Below are 19,016 nucleotides of genomic sequence, written 5' to 3' on the forward strand. Positions count from 1 at the left end.
GCTCAAAGGGGGATGGGCACTGACAGCACATGAGGAGTAATTCCCCTCATCCATCAAGCCTGACAACCGTCGGGTTCCTCGCCCTGTCAGAGCCGGCAGAGGCTGCGGCAGGATTGAATGGTCCCCACTTGTCTGGCATTTTAAACAAATCTGAATTTGATATGAAATTAGCTGGTTGCAGCTGAAGTTGCTGGTGGCAACAATCCTCACTGAAGTCCTGAGCTTATAGCCTGTCCTACATGGCAGAACGGTGTGACAGATGTGGATCGGAATTATGACCATCGCCTAAGCCTGTCAGTGCTGAAAGCTCTTCATTAAGAGGAAAAGGTTAGGAATCCAATATCAGGGCAAATGAAGCCGTGTCTTTGGTCTGCTAGAACTTTATTTACCTTTCCATCCCCGGAGTCTTAGATCAGGTTGATCCATTAGGAAATTCAGGATGAGATGACTTCTGTGTTCTTGATTTCTTTATTCCAAAGAGAAGAGTTTATTTTTGTATCCTAAGGTGATAAATTCCCATAGAACATTTTTTTAAAATTTCTTAAAAGGTAGGGATAAAAATTGTGCATAATATACAACCATTCTTAACCTGTTTTCTCTAAATATAGATTTTCTTTTCATGTCTCCTAGTAACTCGTGATAGCTTATAGGCATTCTTTATTGCTCAGGTCTCTTGTTTCCCCCACGATGTCAGTCTTCGGCTGGTTACCTGTCTGATTTTTAATTTATCCCTTTGGTTTCTTTCTGCCTGTTTTCCTTTTCCGTGGTTTGTAACTCTGAGAGGGGAAGACTGACAGTGTTTCAGCGGGTGCTAGCCCTTTGTCCCGGGGACCACCTCTGACCATTGGTACCCATCTTTTATTCATGTGATCTCTTCCCTCTTATTCTCCTAGTTCCTCGTGCCTCACTCTACCATTACAGAGGAGTATACATCCTTATGCTCATGGGAGTTGTGGAACTGAAGGCTCTCTGTCTGGCTGGCATTACCTCCTTGTGTGCACTCTCCTCAGACAAGGGGGCACCTGGTTCCTGGACGAGTGTGTCCCTCTGGCAGCCACTTCCCTAAGCCTGTGAAGTCCTCTGCATCCCCTGCCATCAGCCCTTTTGTGTTGGCTGACTGCGATCAAAGCCGATATCCCTAGATATCTCTAGATGGCAGCATCCACCTCCCTGTGCCTTGAGGCTTGACTGTTAGCCTCAAGGATGATGTTAGTGTGGCTGCCTGGTTTTTGTAATGAGTGTCTCCCCTTACCCTTTCTTTGGCTTCCAAGTGTGTTTTAAACTCCACAGGCAACCACGAAGCTGGAATATCCAATACGCCCTTTTGCTGGGTCCTTCCACAGTCTATAAGTCGCAAAGCCAGAGACTTGAATTATTCATTCGTGTTTTATCCAGTGAAATTTTGTAGTGTGGAGCATTGCTTTAAAATGTAGCTTGAGGTTTCCTGTTAGTTATTTTTTAAAAAGTTGCTCAAGAGGGCTCCTGGGTAGTGCTGCCAGAGGGACCCAGGAGCTGATGCGTTAGATGCTGGGCTGGTTCCCCTGGTTCTTGGCAGCTACTCTGGTTGGTGCAGCTCTGAGTTCATTGTGTGCAACTCTCTTGAATGGTGATCGCAAATATGTGGCCCCCAATTCAATTACGTTGGTTCCTGGTTCAGAGTACTTTAAAGGTAATTACACTGTAGACATGGAATCAAGTGCAGGGGAGTGTTCAGGTTTTTAAAATATGTGTTATTGTTATTATGTTGGAGGGTTTCACTAGTTGTGATTTTTTTTTTTTTTAACCTGTGTCCCAGTGAAACTTTGGATGCTGGGGAGCCCAGCAGAGCTGTGTCTTTGTGTCCTGTTGTCCCAGATCCAGGCCAGCACACACAAGTTTCTCCAGAAACCTCTCCTTTATTAACAGCATCCTCTTTGCCCTACATTGGTTGTGGTTCCTGATACGGTAGCACAAACCATTTATCTTAGAATATTTAAACACACATTCTCTCTGCCTTAACTTCTATGTTCCGGTGGAATTGTGTTCAGTTGATTTAAACAAAATATCCAACAGCTTAGCGAGCACCTGCATTATATTGGCTGTGGTTCCTGTGTTCCGGGTCAGCCTTTTCTCTGCTGCAGTGGAAATTAAACTCAAGCAAAAGAGATGAGCTGGACTTTGCATTGGAAGATGCCTTTATGTACTTCACTGAGAGATGCACATGTTGAAGATGGACTCCCTTTTCTGAAGGATATTTTTAAAATGAGACTCAGAATTTCTCCCGGGGTTAGGAGAGATCCTTCCCAAGTACAGCCCCACTGGAGCTTACTTGTATGCCAGGGTATGTCCCCTTCATTCTGTGTTTTTCTTCCTTGGTGCCTCTCTGCATAGTTTCAAACTGAAGTGCTTTTCTGCCCCCCACATAAAATGTGACGTTTAGTTGGAGAGCTTTGAAATCAGAGCAAGGCGCATGAATTCATCTGGGAGTGAACTTACATGGAATGGGCTCTTCAGGCATTTCTTCAGTGATCGCTAATGAGAAATGCTCTTGCCACATGTTACTTTTCTAATAAACAAGAGAGTCATAAGTTCCATATAAGTAGGGGAACCTTATGGTCACTCATGACACCAATACAAATTCAGAATTATATAGTTATAATTGGCAATCACTCAGCAACAATCTCCTAGTGTCCTCGCTTGGGAGTTGATCTGCCTGGGAGGAGGGGAACACTCATTCATTCCACTGATATGGCCCTTCTTTCATGCTGCTGATTTACATTTTAATGGTAATTTTTTTTTAAATATAAGGATCTTTGAAAAAAAAAATGAATAGCCCACAGTGTTGCTACCCCTGTTGACATTTTTATAAAAAGTCATACATATCCAATATTAGAAAATACCAGGAATACAAAAAGGTAAAATGTTAAAAAAAAAAAAAAAAAAAGATTTGCTGTTCTTTGTCCCTCTCCCCAAAGGTAATCATTACTAATTGTTTCTTGTGGGGAAAAAAATTACGTATGTCTCCATAAACGTATACAACTAAAGTTTTTTTTTAATTTTTGGAAATTGTTTTGACTTCACTTTTTAATGTAATGTGGAGATATCTCACATTAGCACAGAAGAGTCTACTGTACCCTTTCTAATGATGACACACTCTTTCATCGCATGGATATACCATTATGTAAGTTGCCTGAGCGATCCCCAGGGTATGGACTCTGAAACAACTTTGACCGCCCTGCAGCTCTGACCTGCGTGACATCTGCTGTGAGAATGCTTGCACACCGTTCTGTTATTTTAGTTGTAGGCTGATTTGTAGTTTTGGGTGAGGTAAGTTTTCTCAGTGTTTAATCAGGATGATTTAAGAGTGTATTGTGTTATGTTAAATAAATGTTGTAACAAATACACTCAGTTTTTGCTGATTTAGAAGTTTCCTCAATATTGTTATTATTTACTTGTATAAACAATAGGCATTTATTTCTCCCTCACTTCTAGGCCATTTTGGCAGAGATAGGCTCTCTTCCATGTAGTCCATCAGGAACTCAGGCTGACAGAAGTACTGCCATTTTTTTGTTCTTTCCAAGCTCCCCTGAGCTTTAACACCCAGATGGGATATGGGGAAGAGTCCCATCTACCTCCTAGTCCATTGTCTGGAACTCAGTGTCGTAAACCATACCCAAGTCCAAGAGAGGCCAGGAATGTATTCTGGCTGCGTACCCAGAAACAAGAAGAAGTGGTTTGATAAACAAGTAAACAGCCAGTTAACATGACCAAAAACATGAATGGGAGCACTACCAAAGCCTCACGTGTCACCGGAAGTGGTGCCTCTGGCTGCCTGTTCTCTGTTTAGATGTTCCTGGTGCAGGTATCCCCCACTTTTCAAAAGTTCAAGTTACCATACCTCATTTTTGCAAAGAACCTGCATTAGTGCCAAAAGAAATCTGAAGAGGGTTTTCATGTTGGGAAAAATGCTGAAGAGCAAGAACAGTGTTCAGCGTTTGTTTTGCCCCAAGCTGTTCCAGAGGCAGTGCACTCCCCAGTCTGGACAGTGGCGCTGCCAGGCTCCTCCCCCCGGGAATTACACCCAGCCTCTCAGCATCAGGCTGCCGTAGCTTTGAAATGTGTCTCTGAACATCTGTGCTTTATCTTGGGCATCTTTGAGCAAGATGTGTCCTAAGTTATCAGAAAAGCCTGGGAGGTTGATTTCTTAGGTCTGGGCATGCTCAAAAGGTTTTCCATATAAATTAATTGTAATTGCTTCTTTGCTTTACACTTTCTTGGCTTATGAAAGGTTTCATAGGATAATAGCTGGGGAAATCCATATCCAGTGTATGGGCTAGTTAATCCAGAGAGGATACTTTCTACTCTGCTCTCCAATTCCCTTTGCCTCCCCTCTCTGCCTTCCTTCTACCGTCACAGTTCTTTACTGACTGTGATAGCATAGTGGCTTGCAGAGGAGTTAACCCACTGTGTGGTTGAACTTGAGAAGAAAAGAGAGGGAAAAGGGATGGAATGGGAAGGTTTTTTGCCAAGTCCCCTAAAGGCTTTCCTCTGCAATCAGAAGTTAGAGGATGCTGCTTTCGTTGTATAGAACCCCTGTGTGTCTGCTCTCCCTGTCCAACTGAGAGTAAATAATCGCAGGAAAAGCCTCACTGGGGGCTTTCCAGGTGATGACTTTCTGCATAGAGGAGGGCCATGCATGCACAGGATCTAGGCAGAGGCCCAGAGAATCTGCCAGGCAGAATGGTTCATGTTGGCTTCTCTCTCCTACCACCAGCACTGTCTGACAGTTGGTCCCTGAGTGCTGGAAAGAGATGTCAGCCATGCTCTGTGGCCTTTTGCCTCTGCTTGGGGGGAGCAGTGGGGAGGAGGGACAGTCCCCAGCCTGACTGTGGCAAAAAGCCTGTGTATCTGAGAATTAGTAAAGATAACATATTACTCTGGATTGGCACTCTTTTTTTTTTTTAATGATAACATTTTTTTTTAAATGATAATATTTTAGGGTGGGAGTGAAAAATAGCTATATTCTTGGTCTCTGGATATGTTTTCAGTGTGAGAAATAAGACAGACTTGTCCAAACACATTGGAAGTTTAACTGAGAAAAGGATCCAGGAAATGTTTAAAAAAAAAAAAAAAAGAAAGAAAGAAAAGAAAAAAAGGTGTTTGTCCTTCCAGCTCCGCCCACCCCCCCTCCCGCCATCTTTCCTTGGGTTTATTCTAATAATTTGGATGCCTATCAGATCTTGGGCAAGCCTCAGAGTATTTCTGATGCCTTGATAGAACACACAGTACATTCTGGGTAGGTCAACATCTGTTAACATATGCATTTTAGAATTCAGTCATGTCAAGAAATTATTCAAACTGGTCAACATCTTGATTTAGTTGTGTGATGGGTGCTAGTGTAATAGTTTGTCAGGGAGGTAAATGGACACATTAAAAGGCATAAAAAGACCTATTTCGTTACTCTCGATTGATGAAGGCATTGCACATCCTTAAATAATGCCACCTGTCAGGTTTTTGGACACTTTTCTAAGAGAGGAGGAAAGATATTAAAAAGATAGCTGTGAATGCAACAGGGACTGACAGAGAACCTGGTGGCTTTAGCAATCAATACCATAATTGTGTGCTTGTGCTATAATTTATCAAAGCACCTCAAAGTATTTTACAAGGGAGTTCAGGAGCGCTCTAATTTTACCAATGAAGCCATTGATGGCTGGCCGTAAACTGCTCCTTACCCACAGCCTAGGTCTGCATTTGAGTCAGGAGGCAGGGAAGAGCAAAAAACAAAACCAAAGACCCATGAGGACCAGTTGGATGGTGGCGTCGTCTTCTGCATTAGAACGCCGTCCGTGAGTATCATTATGATACGGCCGGTGGGTGCCAAGCTGAGCGCGGAGCCCCACCAGACCAGGAAGTATGCCAAGAAACTATCAATAGAAGATGTATTACTGAAAATTAATATTCTGCTGCTGAATTATGCTTATTGATTTAGGGGTTTTGAAAGTGGCCGTGGATAATTCTGTGAACAAAAGGATTTGTATTTCTGGAGCAGAACACCAAAATAACAGAGGAAATCCCATCTCCAGCCCAAAACCTTGAAACGTGCTTCAGGAAACATAAAAGTGGAGTTGTGTATCCTCAGGAGGGCCTCTGCCTATTCTTGCTTAGAGAGGTGGTTATCTTGCAAAGCCACACGTGGTAAAGCTTCATTTGCCGTGGTCACATCTTTGCCCTGATAGAACCTGCGTTTAATAATTATTCAGAAGACACATTAACGCCTTATCTATAAAGAGAAAAACCAGAAATGATTGAGATGTCTGAAGCAGGGTCAGACGTTTGAAATAGGGGAATGTAAGGCTGAAGCTGGAAGGGGGGATTCTCAGAGTTTGGGAATAGCCGATTCTGGTTTGCTCCAAAGGGCAGCTGTTCTGCATTGCCCTTGGAGCGTGGTAATGCTGCACCATTGTGGGTGAATGTCAGTGGGTTTAGGGAGCTGCTGCCCTTGACCATGCCTGGCTACCTCCTATACTCCCTTCAGTCCCCTTCCTCCTGGTGTGCTCATTGTCTTCCTAAGACCCCACCTCTTGCAGTGAAGTGTATTATTTATAGCAGATATAAGGTAAAGCAGCCTCACTAGATCTCAGTTATCACATCTCTGAACTGAAGAGTTTGAGAGGATTTCCAGCTCTGAAATGGTATGATTTTCGGGTTCATCTGAGACTGACCATCCTCACTGAAGTATCTCTTGGAAAATGTTAATGACAACTCTCTTGTCATTCTAAGAGTTTTTAAAGAAATCTAATTCCTCTTAAAAATACTGTTGGGAAATCTTAATATATAGTTACTGACCATTTACTGCCTTTTTGTGGGGAGCTTTTTCCCTAAAGCATTTTCTATTAAGTCAAAAAATGCATCTTTGTCTGCGTCGTATTTTCACAAATACGTATAGCAAAAGGAAGCACAGAAAAATGTTTGTGATTGGTGAATCGAGGTGAAGAGTATAAGAGTATTTGTTGAATTCTTTCAAATTTTCTGTAGGATTGAAAAAATTAAAAATCGGGGCAAAAATGAAGAGTAAAAATGGGCAAGTGTCTTTTCCTTTAAGGAAACTAAAACAAGTTGCAGGAAGCGATTTATTAAATGACTTTCCCAAGGGCAATCAAGAGCTAAGTGTCAGAACCCAGAATGAATTCCAGTTGGTCAGTTGCCATTCTTGTGCTTTCTATATTTCAGCCATATTTCCTCCCTTAAAGAAAAACAGAGGAAGGAGTTTCCTCCAGGTACTGCTTCTGAACAAAATGTCTGAGCCTGGCAGCATTACTGTGTATTTCCGCTTACAGGTGATCTGAATGAGCAAAGCAGAAGATAGGTACCTGCTTTATAAAACTGCTGGTTGAATGGCATCATGTTGATCTTTCACCCATTGAGAAGAAGTGGGTGGTTCTAGTTCTGAAGCTAGAATTTTCATTTCTGACAGCTTGAACCAGAAAGAGGAGTCCATGGCAAACGGTAGCTAGTAGTGAAGGAAGGCGTGGTAGATACAAATCTCATAGGCACAGTGTGCTCTTCCACTGTTGCCAGAATGGAATGTTCCCTTAGAAGGGCATTGGGAACAGGAGAGTCTAGAAGGTCTTTAATTCTCTCGGAAATTTAGGAGAGCAGTGTGGAACACTCTGTGGACTCTGCCTGATCCCAGGCGTCTGTGGGTTAAGAGGAGAGATGTGTTTCCAGGGGCAGCTTTACATGAACAGATGGTGGTACTTGCCCGTACCTTTCCTCATCTCCTCTCTCTTTCTGGAACCTCAGGGAAGGAGGGTCTCCAGATATTTTTCAGAGTTTTAGGCCATTACCTAGCCTAGTAAGAAACTATGAAATCACAATAACTGTTTATGATGAGTGCACACCTCATTGATGTTACAACATAAGTAAAAAGCTGAGAATCTGTTACTCTTTGTAGTCAGTGTGGGGTGAGCTCCTTATAGATCACCAGCTTTTTGGAGAGGCGATCACTTTCACCCAGGTCTCAGGCATCATCCTTGCTTGTTTGGATGATGACCTTGAATGCTTTCATGACCCTTGGTTGCCTCCCTTGTGCTTCATCAAGCCTGATGAGCAGCCATAGGTGGGCAGAAGAGGCCAGCCCTCCCATAAGCATCATTCACAGCATCACCACCTAGAGTACCATTGAAGGGGCAAACTCTGTTTCTTGTTAGATTACCCTCCCCTAAAAATAGTTTCTCTGATCTTCATCTCCATTAACAGAGAGAATCTAGGGTTTTAAAAGCTCAGAGAAACAGGGTCAAGCATACTGTTGGAAATGGTATTTTGTCCAGTAGGTGGCGCATCAGCAAATCTCATTTGCAACTGATGGAGGTAAATAGGTTGAGGACTTCAGAAAATGCATCCATAATGCATGTAAAGGAAAGGTATACCCTACATGCAAGGTGGTTCTAAGTCAAGTGGAGAAAAACAATTGGATGATTTAAAATTAATTTTCTAATTGTTAGGAAACTGTCAGGAAGAACTTTTTAAAAGCTAATATCTGGTTGAAGTTAAAATGCTTTATCATGTCACATGGAGATTTTTTTCCCACAACACTTGGGCTGCAGATCACTGCTGCAAGTTAGAGAACATGTAATCTTGATAGTAGTTTGAGTTCTAGAGAATAATATATGGTAGATGTTTTGTTATCTTCGATTTATAGATAATGTTCTGAAAATGTTGAAGGCTTCAATACATAGGGCAGTGCCTTCTAGTAACTTTTTTTTTTTTAAAGATTTTATTTATTTATTCGACAGAGATAGAGACAGCCCGCGAGAGAGGGAACACAACCAGGGGGAATGGGAGAGGAAGAAGCAGGCTCAGTGGAGGAGCCTGATGTGGGGCTCGATCCCGGAACGCCGGGAGCACGCCCTGAGCCGAAGGCAGACGCTTAACAGCTGTGCCACCCAGGCGCCCCCCTTCTAGTAACTTTTAAAAAACATTTTAGTGGAACATGGTGCATGTAACTTCTTGAAGAAATAGACATCATGCTACCAGAATACATTATTAGAAACTCCACTGCATGTGCAATTAAACAGCACAGCTAAATGAGTAACTCTGTGCTAGAAGTCTATTAGTTATGGTTTTTATACTCAAAGATGGTTGAAGATGCTTCTTTAGAAGCATGTGAAGGAAGTGACATTCTCACTTCTTAAATGCAAGTATCCCCTCTAAAAACTGAGTAGTGAAATTGGTGACGTGTTTCTAAAACCTGTATTTCAGAAGACAAGTAAGGATTAAGAGAAAATCCTGCTTTCCTGAACAGTATTCGAATTTTATTATATATTTTCCCTAAAGAAATCTGTATTTTTACTGATAGCTTCGAGTGAGGACTCTCTGTGTGCTGTTTTACAAAATGGAATAAGATATGGTCTAAAATTTTTTTTCAGTGGGTAAAACATTCAGGATATATATGGCTATTATATCTAGTTTTCTTTAGTAGACAGTTAAAGAATACAGTGAATGAGCTTTTCACAGATGTCCTTTTCTCCTGTCTCAGAGGAGAGTAGTGACAGGCATCCAGAGTTGTCAGGTGAGCTATGAAATCTTCACCAGAGAAACCTCAAAAGGAAAAGCTGAAGGACCCTGTTTGCTTTTAATAATTGAGTCATGTAATGTGTTTAGTAAGGCCAAGACCGATAGGACTTATCCAGTTCACCGAACTTCAATTTTAGAGGAAGATTGTGCAAAAAGTGCCCTGTCTTTCCATGAAAGTGCTAGTCTTTGGTGAAAAGATATTAAAGTCCTATTCTTTTATAGTCACAAGAATTAATCCTTCCTTTCCCTTACTGTTTTCCATCACTGTGTCCCCCAGCCCCTTTCTCAAGTTTGATAATCACGCAACGGGAAGATGCCAGGAATTCTATAGTAAGACGGTCCCTACTACTCCCGGGCTTAGTACTTCTATGCCCTCTCAACCAGGGGTTGTCAAATGTCTGCACAGTGGAATCACCTGGGGAGCTTCAGAAACTACTGATGCCTGGGACCCACCCTGGGGGGTTGTGATTTAGTAGATTGGGTATGGCCCTAAATTTTGAAATTTATAAAAGATCGTGCAGGGGCACCTGGTCGGCTCAGTCAGCTCAGCTTTCGACTCAGGTCATGATCTCAGGGTTGTGAGATTGAGTCCTGTGTGGGGCTCCCTGCTCAGCCCAGAGTCTGCTTGAGATTCTTTCCCTTTCCCTCTGCCCCTCCCCCTGCTCTCTCTTTCTCTCAAAGGAATGAATGAATGAATGAATGAATGAATGAAATCTTTAAAAAAATCTTCCAATGATTCTAATGAGTGGATAAATTTGGAAACCTCCCTTATTCTCCACTTACTGTTTGAGTTCATCCTCCCTTGGTACTTGGGTCTTGGGATCCCTGACTGCATTCTAGTGGGACTGAGTCTTTCTTTCCTCTCTGTGTTCTCAGCATTCATCATAATGCCTGGCTCATAGTAGATGTTTAGCAATTGGTTTTTGAATCAAGGGGATAAAAAATGTGTATAGTAATACAAGACGTAAACAAATTGATTCACACACTTCTGACTCAGGGCACTTTTATTTCCCAGGTAGATATTTGTCCTTTACTTGAAGAGCACGGATTTCCTAATCTCCTTTCTTTGCTTAAAGCAATGATAAGTATATAAAATTAAAGAGGAGTATGTTCTGTTGTGTGGTATTAGCTAGAGTCACAAAGGCCAGCTTTAGATAAGAGGACAAAGAAGGGCTAAGCCTGTATTCAATAAATCTCAAGGAAATAAGTGTCAAGAGTTGTCAATTTCTAACAGAATAATTCCCTATGGTCTTACTTACAGAATATTAATTTATCTAATTGATGATAATCTGGTCAATTTATTGTAGCGTTAAAAATGCAAATTAGTTACCATACCGAAATATTCACTTATGTGCCTGAGACTTTTTAAATTTTATTTTATTAGGTGATAATGGGAGGCATAATTGTTAATGTTTGATTCTGGCAAAATACAATTAGTTTCTGTGGAACACATTGTGCATTAATGATATCATTAAGATTAATGAATATAAATGAATGAGCGGGGGATTTCAAACAGAACGTAGTGACTTTTTATCAGTCTGTAAAACTTGAGATATATTTCCTCGACTTTTAAGGATAACATGCTATAGCTGCATTCTTATATAGACTATGGAGAAACTAAGTCTAAGAAATCAGCTATCAGCAAGATCAAAGTTTTTAAACGTTTATTGTCATTTTTTGGAGAATATTAATTTTTGTTAAAGCCATTCCTTTTTCTTACTTGAAGAACTACTTTAAAGACAGCTTTTAATAGCAAATTCCAGGTCCTTTATGTATAAAAGTGATGAATATTTTGGTGTTTAAAAAACAATCAAAGTAATGTATCACTGTTCATTAAAATTAGATAGGACTTGGGGTGTCTGGGTGGCTCAGTCAGTTAAGCATCTGCCTTCGGCTCAGGTCATGATCCTGGGGTCCTGGGATCAAGCCCTGCATTGGGCTCCCTGCTGAGTGGGGAGCCTGCTTCTCCCTCTGCCTCTGCTGCTCCCCCTACTTGTGCTCGCTCTCTCTCTCTCTCTCTCTGTGTCAAATAAATGAATAAAATCTTTTTAAAAAATTAGATAGGACTTTATGGTGGTCTTGTATATTACAGATTTTTTAATAGAAATTTGTTATAATTTTGAAATATTAAGCTAGACACGTGTTTATTTTTCTTGAGCTAAGAGAAGGTGAAAGGAGAAACAGGCTGCTCTTCAAGGTCTTTGGGTAGAGTCATGGACTAAATGTGTGACACAGGCCCAAGAATCACATGGTATTTTGGATATTAATGCATGACTATATGTTCTTGGAGTGTAGAGGGACACTTAACCACAAAAAACAAAAACAAAAAAAGAGTATATGACTTGTGAAGTTGAAATTTAAACACTGTTTTCAGCTTTGTTTTGCTGAACTAGATAGATATTACTATTGGGTCACCGGGCAGTGACCCAATGTGACCTCTCCCTAAAGTGTTCATCCTTGGTCTGACCTTCATTTAGTGCTTCTGTTTCTCCCTCTGTATGCGTATCAGTGTGGGTATGCACACATCATTTGTGTATCTATTTGAAGGTTTGGCAGGGGAGCCCTTGCCCTTGAATTCCTGTTAAAGCATCGGTGGGATGGACAGTGAAGGCAGATGAGGAAAGAGGGAGGTGTTTTGGAACATGGCTGCTATCTAGGCCTTGGTACCTGACTGAGAAGCCTGAATTCTTTTGTTTGCTCTGTTTTTGTTTTGTTTTGTTTTGTTTGTTTGTTTTGTTTTTTAAAACTGTTTTTGTGACCTTGGGCTCCTCTTTTAACCTCATTGCCTTACTTTTCGTTTGTAAATTGGGCGAGTCTCTTGCCTTGCTACGCTACAAGAAACTGATGAGGATTAATGAGCTAGACTCTGGAGCACATTTTGTGTTTCTCGGAAGCGCACACTTAAGAGAAGCTAGAAGACAGAGTTGGTACCGTGGAGAAGCAGTGTTCTGTCATGTTGCTGTGTTACAGGGTTCAGTCCAAAGGAGTTCTACTTGCCATTATCCAAAAAGGAGGGCTAGCAGCAACCCCATTTCCATTCATGTTAGTGCAGGGTGATGGAAAGAAAGGCCAACTATATATGGGGGTGAGTGGAGTCACAAATAGGTTTCAAGGGCAGTGTCTGACTTAGGTATGCTTGCCTGAAACAGGCTAAGTTGTTTTTTAAAATCCCTTTTGTATGTACCTCTTAGACTTATTTAGCTGCTCAGTATTTGTGGAAGAGTCACCGAAAGTGCTTGGCTCTGTGTACATAATGCCAACAAAATCTAAAAGAGGTCCCCAGTCAAAACCTCAGAATTAATGTACACTGGTGTCTCAAGGTAGTATAAGGCTCTAGACATAATTGTAGGGCCTAAAACAAGGAGCTTGCACGCGGCTCTTCATATCTCTATCGGAAGCATGTCAGTATAACATACATATGTGGAAAGAGTGCTTGACTACCTCAGGTATGCAGTCCCACCCTAATTTTATTTCACATGCTGTCTTTGGACAATGAGATTTTCAATTCCAAGATGACTAGCTTGTTTTCTCTCCTTAGAAGATTTTCCAGAATCCCCCCCTCCCCGCCACCTGTGCTTCCTTTTTTAGAAAGTTTAGCTAGGTAGCAGTACATTTAACCTAGAACTTAACGTCCTGTCAGTGTGAGATTTTTTAAAAAGTTTAATACATGTGTATTCTGAAAGTGCTGTTGTAATCTCTGATTCAGCAAGGATATTTGGAATATAGATGATGCAGTTCAAAATTTTAAAAAAATTATCTTCATCTTTCATCTCTGGGCGTATCTCATCACTTTAGGAATAATTTTAGGACTGTCTCTTTTTTTGAGAAGCTCATAAAATACTTAGTTGATACCAGGAGTGTTAGCACTTACATATATACATACTGACTTACTCATTTCTAAAGCTCGTGTAGTTGATAGGCATCCATTGGCATGACTGCCAATGTCACTTCACTCATCTACTCTGATCTTGATAGATCTATTAATATGAAATACAGGAGTTCGCTAACTACTAGTTCACGATCCCAGTGTTAGCTGTGTATCATTTAGAGATGAAGGGACATAATTGAAAAAAATATATTGGAGCTATTTCCAATTGTCAGATCTTCATAAATGCTCTCGCATGAAAAAAATGAAGTTGTATTACCCAGTTTTATTAGAAATGCTATATTTTGTTGGATCCGTGTGTTCGCAAACTAGAGAATATTTTCCCTGCCGTGATTGATGTTAGGGCATTTATGGGGATAGTCTGCTATATTTCATATGTATATGAGGATGTCATTGTTAAAATGTTCAAAAGAAAATTATGTATGTGATTTATATTTTATTATTTCCTCCTAGGATGTAATTTTTTCAATACCATGATTCCTGTCATATTGTCAGTAGTGATTTGATGGGTAATATGCCAGAAATAATTAGATAAAAAAAAGGTGATGCAAACGTCAAGACAATATAGCTTTCTTGTGAGAAGCCTGAAGCGAAATCATGCATGTTACATTGTAGAAATCACCAATCTCATACATTTAAAGAGTCTTCAGGATTACAGGCGGGATGGAAAATGGAGCTAAATTCAGGAAGCGTGGGAGGCAGCATATTTCATAGGCATATGCTTGCTACTGACCCCCACCTGCAATTTCTGCTAAATGAAACATGTGTTTTAGAACATGCTACTCCTTGGACAAATTCAGACTGTGGTGTATTGTCAGTGGGAAGGTGTCAGATCCCTCCCTTTTCCTTTGAGTAGGAAAAATTGCATCTTTCTCTGGAAGGCAGGCAGCCCGTCCTTTGTGTTAGTCCTCTTCCTGACAGGTTTGAACATTTTTCTTTGGGGAGAAAAAGACATACAATATGAACTATTTCTTTACCTTTGTTGACCTTAGAGATTAGAAGGTGACTTTAAAATTTCAAATGACTATTTTAAAATAGAGGACAAGGTAATTGATGGTTTCAGTGTTGCCTCCTGAGTATAAGATCTCCTGAGACTTTAAATAGAATGGAACCTGTCTCCAAGTGTCTTTTTACTTTTGACCATTGATGACGCGGGTGATAAACATCTGGTTCACTTGTATGTTACTTTAATGAATAATGGGTATTTCTAAAGATCAGACAGGAATAACTTTGACAATAATATTGTCATATTACAGTATTAATATTAGGCAGAAATGAAGGTGAATGTCAACTGGAGCCAAGTATGTAACCTGTCTTCGGAGTTAGCATGCAGAACATGGTGTGTGTTTTGGCCCCTGCACTTCAGCCCACCCCTGGTGTCAGCATGCTCACTGCTTTGTGACTTGGGAGGATGGGGATGAGAAGCGACAGCTGGGAAACTGAGCTCTGTCTTTTGTCTCTCACGTGTTCCTGGGTGGGCGAAGAAGCCTTGCACTCAGAAAGTGGCTGGGTGGTATGTGATGTAGATACTCTGCAGGCTGATATGGCCTGCAAAATAACAGAAGAGGAAGGAGAGTGTGGAGACATCGCTCTAGGGCCAAGAGAGAGGGACCAGGTGTCCAGAGCGGACTGCTCTCGCCTGAAGGGCGGGGGGATCAGTTTCCCAATTTCCCAACAGGTGGCCTCCTTCTCTTCCCCAGCTTCCTGGTGAAGTCCATAGTCATATCTTCATTTTATGTCATAGAAACTGAAGCCCAGGGAAGTGAGGGACTTGCCCCAAGTTACTGGGTTCCTCTTTGGCACAGCCTGGACAGGGACGGCTCTCTGTGCCAGGGGCTTTCTTCTAGGGATGCTGGAGAGTCATGACGTCTGGAAAATGAAGTGAGAAGTCTCAGTGCTGTTAAGAACAGGGTGAGCAACCTTGCCCTGAGTCATTTCACCTGAAAGGCAGGAGCGATTTAAAGAGTACCTTGAGTGGTAAATTCCAGAGAAGATGAGACCAGGAAATGAAAGCCACCAAAAAGCCCCACAGGTGAATGGGGATGTGTGGCATGTCTGGCACAACAACTGAAAAGGGTACCTTTGGTTTTGTGGAATTTACATGTTGATAAAAAAAAAAATGACACTTTATTTGGAATCAGATCATTTCGGAGCAGCCAGAATGGTGAAGTTGTTGACCCTCAGAGGGAGTCCCTGGAAGCCCAGAGACAGCTTAGAAGAAAGTAAAGGCCATACTCCATCACTTGTCTCTGACTGCCTTCTGCCTCCTCCTGTGTCCCCGGTGTGGGGGTGGGGGGTACCCCCTAGCTTCTGTCCTGAGGCCGTAGAGACCCAGCTCCTTTGCTCTTTTGAGACACATGGCCCGTGGAATCTGGAATTCTTATGCTATCTCTGGTGTGTTTTGACCACTGACAACTTAGAATGTGGTAATTTTTCCTTAGGAGCTAAAAATACCTGGCACCTTTCATGTGTTCCTTTCATCTGGAAAGCCCTTTTTCCTCGGTTTAAACCCTAACAGGCAATAGGGTGGTTAGCAGCTAAAATTGGAGAGTCAGCCGGAAAGAGTTGGTTCTCAGTCTGCCTTTCCTTGACTGTGTGATCTTAGGAAGTTGCTCGACTTCTCTGAGGGTCAGTTTCCTCCTCTGTAAAATGGGGATTAAATCTAATTCATAGAGGTAGTGTGAGGATTAAATGAGATAAACTTTATAAAGTACTTAGAACAGGGATTGGCACATGTTGTGGGGTAAGTGTTGGCCTTTATTTAGAAGTAAAACCTGGAGGAAAATAAAGTGCAAAAATTGAGGAGGAGTTTAAATATAAATACAGAAATGTGTTTGTGAGCAAATCTTACAGCTACCTTGGTCATTGGCATCTGAGGTTCTCTTTACCCCTTACATTGCAGTATGATTATATTCCCAGTAATGGATACTTACATGCATTCTCCGGATCTGTTTCTCCTTTGTAAGTTTTTATGACCTTTATATTACCTTTTCTTAAATATAACACATTCATTGGCCATTGGCATTGAATTTATGAGTGAAAAAAGTAATCAAATGGTGAATGGAAGATTTGTCCACTTGGCCGCGTAGACTGACCTGGTCAGTGAACATAAATAAAACACATGAATCCTTCGTCTGTTGTTTGAAAGTAACAGACAGGATATAGTAGTGAATGCATTTTGTGGCTGTTTGTGTTGCTCAAGCTGAAATAGTGATCACTGCCACACTTGTGTAAGAATACACAATGGGACGGTCCCACCACGATTGTGGTGATGGTACTAGAGATCACATTCAGAGCTTACTGACAACTCTTACTGGTGGGATGAGGGACGGGTAACAGCGGCATTCTTCTGACTGTCCTCCTTGTGGCTGATGGGGAGGGAGAAACCTCTTCCTCTACCAGGAAACCACTCTTACAATCCCCCCTGATCTGGGCTCCCTTGGCTTGTAGGTGGGTGGTCCAGGAGCCAAGGCTGAGAGCTGCTGGTAGGGAGTGGATTAGCTTGGTGGGGTGCGATGGGCAAGATTAAGTCTGGAAACTGACCCCATCTTTTTTTTTTTTTTAAAAAAGAAACTCTTCACAGTGTTCCTTACAGCAGTTCCCCAGTGAACATTCAGTTGCTGAAGAGTAGGTGTATAATTGGAATGAATGTTTCCTGTAGGAACTAGAGAAGAGAGGTAACTAGTGTGGGACTACAGAAGAGAGGTAACTTCTTTTTAAATTTGTGAAAAACACCTGACCAGGTAAATCAGATAGCAAACCTGTATCCTTCTACCAAACATTACTGCGGATAGCAATTAAAAAATGTCAGTCTACCCCTTTGTTGAAAATGTGTGTAATTAAATGTTTCCTCCACCCCTCCTCTACCCCCACCTCCATTTTTCTCAGGATTTAGAATTGTTTTTGTTTCTGTGAGTCATTTATTGTAATAATGATTAAAATTTAAATTTTACCTGTATTATAGTGTCCACGGATTTTGAGCGTTCTTTGAAGTAAATTATGCCTGTGATAGAGTATGCATGGGGTGTATCCATAGATACTTAAAAAAAAAAAAAAAAAGAGACTGGCTTTAGGTAACAATTGATGAGAAAGCCTAAAAAATTTTATTTGAAAACACATGTAACAGCATTAAACATTGAGGTTGGTATTTTTTGAATTGGCTCACGGTATTGTGAACATATTCCATGAAGGTATAAAATTGCAGGAAAAATGAGTTTATTAATGGAAATTAAGCTAGATCCTAATTATTACCTGTGAATAGAGTCATCATTTAAAGTTTTTATTGCATTTTAACACATGGCTTATCTTGATGAGAAAATATGTAGCAAAGGGTAAGTGTAGCAATTTTCCTTTTACTATTCCCTCTGCTAAGTCATTATTACTTGACGTTATTTTTCACCAGCCTTTCATTTTTGTCCCAAATGTTTTTGCCTCTGGCTGGTTTTATTTCTTTAAAACGTATGTATCACTTCTCAAAGGGATACATTTTGACAGGTAATCGATATTTTTTCATACTAGATTTGATGCTGCAATGGTCATAATCTTCATCTTAGACTTAGTTAATGGTTGAATAGTAAACTAGATTTTTATCTCAAAATATTCTTTTGTTAAGAAACATACTTTGCCCCCTCTACCCCCAACCAAATTCCTTTTTATCAGTCCCACCCACCAAACATCTCTAGCTGCCACAGTGCCTGGGACGCATAGAGTCCACTTATCTGGGCTACACATCTTTTTGACTTTTTGACAGTGTGTCCTCGAAATGTCTTGACGTAGCATTTCCAGCTAACTTACCCAATTGGTCACAGAAAAGGTACTTCTGGACTCTACTTTTTTTTCTTTTTTAATCCTCCTGGCAACCTGTGATCTTTATTTCAAGGGGAAAAATCTTTTCCCTTCCTTCTCTGTATTGAAAACTTGGTACCCTCCCTTAGACCCCACTTTTTCTAGACTGACCAGCGCAATGAGGATCCCAATATTCAGAGCACAAACATGTGTAAGGATACCAAGCTTGGCCTTTGGTTTTGAAAGTTCAGCTTCTTAGGTCATGATTTTTTTTTTCTTTGCCTAAAACCAGCTAGGGCTTCCTTATGCCTCTGTGTACGGATGACAGTGATCGTCTCAGCTGGTAAATATATTCTCACTGCTGCCAAGGCATTTTGTCTAAGATGGCACTTCAAATTTCAGGCAACTGTTCATGCTCCTCTCTCAGGAGGGTGACTTGAGGGAGAAAGGTCAACAACTGTCATACCTTTTGTTTTCATTGAAGGAAAAGGTCTCCCTTTTGCAGGAAAAGATGAGAGTACAGGTGGGCCTGTCAGGAATGGGTATCTCTTTACAGCAGCTTCGCAGATCCCCCACAGATAGCAAGCCGACCTTACTCTCCCGGGTCTGAGACTTTTTTTTTTTTTTTTTTAGGTTGTTTCCTTGTTTTTGTTTTTGTTCTGTCCTTCCATGTAAACAAACATGTACAGTTTTAAAAAATCTTGTTCAAAACAGTTGTTCTAGAATTCGTTGTTCCCTTTTGACTTGCACAGTGATCACTTAGGGGCTGTCTCTTTGCTTCTAGAGATTG

At 41.1% G+C, this 19,016-nt stretch overlaps 1 protein-coding gene across 8 annotated transcripts in view; it reads left to right on the forward strand.

The window, feature by feature from the left end:
* The window catches only part of MAST4 (microtubule associated serine/threonine kinase family member 4), a 535,574-nt gene that overhangs the window by 187,524 nt on the left and 329,034 nt on the right, over nucleotides 1-19,016 (forward strand). The gene's annotated exons all lie outside the window — the stretch shown is intronic.

Source organism: Ursus arctos, unplaced genomic scaffold (assembly GCF_023065955.2).
Source record: "Ursus arctos isolate Adak ecotype North America unplaced genomic scaffold, UrsArc2.0 scaffold_5, whole genome shotgun sequence".
Classification (NCBI taxonomy): Eukaryota; Metazoa; Chordata; class Mammalia; order Carnivora; family Ursidae; genus Ursus; species Ursus arctos.